The 2,611-nt window shown below is 36.5% G+C and overlaps 1 protein-coding gene across 7 annotated transcripts in view; it reads left to right on the plus strand.

Moving 5' to 3' along the window:
* LOC106871315 (uncharacterized) overlaps window positions 1–2,611 on the plus strand; it is a 399,672-nt gene that overhangs the window by 381,620 nt on the left and 15,441 nt on the right. Inside the window, exon 1 of one of the 7 annotated variants that reach the window (XM_052971509.1) lies at window positions 197–407. The exons of 5 other annotated variants lie outside the window; for them this stretch is intronic. The gene's annotated coding sequence lies outside the window, so the exon portion shown is untranslated. Of the gene's footprint in view, window positions 1–196; window positions 408–2,611 lie in introns of those variants that run through there. One more of the 7 variants, XM_052971513.1, reaches the window with a different exon arrangement.

Consider the following 2,611-nt stretch of genomic DNA (forward strand, 5'->3'; position numbering starts at 1 on the left):
ATGTATAGCATAGTAGATGTTTCTAACGAACGACCTTGTCATATATATATATAAATACTTAATCATATCAAAGGGAAATGGAAATTGATAAAATTTTCACACACACACACACACATATATATATATAGATATATATAGCTAAATATACAACAGAAAACCTATTAAACTACTTTTCTTTGCCGTGTATTTTATTCATTTGGCGATCACGTCTAGGCCATGTCACGTTGAAAATTGCATTAGAGTTTTCGAGTTAGGTCAGGGAGATGAGAATGACCTGCAAAAGGATTATCTGTAGTAAAAAAAAAAAAAAAAGCAAAACAAAAAGCTTGATCTTCGGGTAGAGTAAACTTGTTTATTTATATATTTAATTATTTATTTGCCACTTTCTCTGCACGAGTAAATTCGAGGTGAGTTTTCGTTTTATTTCTGTCAAAATACACAGGCGCAAACGCATGTAGATGTCCATGCTTATATGTTTCCATAGAAAAATTGCAAACAAATATACAAACTTGCGCAACAGTGATAGAAAATGAGTCTTATCAGAACTAGTTTCTAGTACTTTCCAGCTCACAAAGGGCAGCGTACTCCAGCGTCAAATTCAACACTTCTTCTCATGCACTTTGGAGTGTACCTCACACACACACACACATACATGCATCGCTTGATTTTTTCCTTAAAATTCTGATTGATTTTCATGACTTTTCATTTGCATATAATCTGTAAACTGAAAAATAACAATTGCATAAGGTTGTAAATTTTACCCCTGGATACGAATGCATCTGAAACACTCCATGTTTGTACACATGACGCCATAGGACACCGACAGAACTTTGATCGGACATTTTGCGTACCTATTTAGAATGACCGTGATATAATAATAATAATGATAATAATAATAATAGTTGTTGTTGTTATTTAGGCGACGAGCCGGCAGAAACCGTTAGCACACCGGACGAAATGCTTAGCGGTATTTCGTCTGTCTTTACGTTCTAAGTTCAAATTCCGCCGAGGTCGACTTTGCCTTTCACCCTATCGGTTTCGATAAAATGAGCACCATTTGAGTACTGGGGTCGATGTAATCGACTTAACCTCCCCCAAAATTTCAGGCCTTCTGCCTATATTAGAAAGGATTATTATTATTATTATTATTAAAATTAAAAGAAGAGTGCCATTGTCATCTTGTGAACGATATTTCGACATCTTGTGTGTCTTCAACAGGTTCAAAACATAATTTTGTCAATCTACTTCATTTTGGTTAATATATAAAGGACTGAGGTAATTCCTCCAGAAGATATAGAGTCAAAATTAAAAGAAGAGTACCATTGTCATCTAGTGAACGATATTTCGACATCTCGTGTGTCTACTACTATAATTATTATTATTATTATTATTATTATTTGTATTATTTTTATTATTGCCGTTGTTGTTGTTGTTGTTATTTTGCTTCAGATGTATGTATTGGTATATATTGCAAGAAACAGCTAGATTTCTTTCTGTAACATTTTACAGGCGTAGGAGTGGCTATGTTGTAAGTAGCTTGCTTACCACATGGTTCCGGGTTCAGTCCCACTGCGTGGTACCTTGGGCAACTGTCTTTTACTATAGCCCGTCGTATATATGGACACACACATATATATATATATATATATATATATATATATATATATATATATATATATATATATATATATATATGTGTGTGTATGTGTGTGTGTGTGTGTGTACATATATATATATGTGTGTGTGTGTGTGTGTGTGTTTGTCCCCCCAACATCGCTTGACAACCGATGGTGGTGTGTTTACGCCCCCGTAATTTAGCGGGGGAATAAGTACCAGGCTTACAAAGAATAAGTCCTGGGGTCGATTTGCTCGACTAAAGGCGGTGCTCCAGCATGGCCACAGTCAAATGACTGAAACAAGTAAAAGAGTAACCTCTGCCTTAGAGCGTCAGGAACAAACGGGCCGATATGCTTACTTGGTGGGTGTCTTTCTTCTGAAGACTTTACCTGCGGCCCGTTTGCTCCACAGTGAGTACACGCACTTATTAAGCGTGTGCACGTGTATTTGTCATCCTACTGTATAACATTATCATCAACATTATCAGTAGCGCAACAGCAACTTCATTATCGTATCATCATAACAGGAATATAAATAAACAAAATATGTATTCATCAAATACATTTTTGTGTCATTGTGACTTTTACGTGATTTCCTGTAAAACTGTTGGAAAGAGAAAATTCGCAGAAGACTCGGCTGGGATGGTCTGTGGATGGTCTGTGACGGCATTTAATGAATACAACTTCAAACAGCAAATATTTCTTACGTGGGAGCAAGTACATCATCATAATCATCATCATCATCATCATCATTATTCAGCTCCCACGTTCCATGCTAGCATGGGTTGCACGCACACACACACACACACACACACACACATACACACACACACTCACACACACACACACACACGATATGTGTGCGTGCGTGTAATGCATATTTGTATTCTTTTATTTCTTTGTCATTTGACTGTGGCCATGCTGGAGCACCACATTCAGTCGAATTAAATCGAACCCAGGAATTATTCTTTGTAAGCCTAGTACTTACTCTATCG

This window comes from Octopus bimaculoides, chromosome 11 (assembly GCF_001194135.2).
Source record: "Octopus bimaculoides isolate UCB-OBI-ISO-001 chromosome 11, ASM119413v2, whole genome shotgun sequence".
Classification (NCBI taxonomy): domain Eukaryota; kingdom Metazoa; phylum Mollusca; class Cephalopoda; order Octopoda; family Octopodidae; genus Octopus; species Octopus bimaculoides.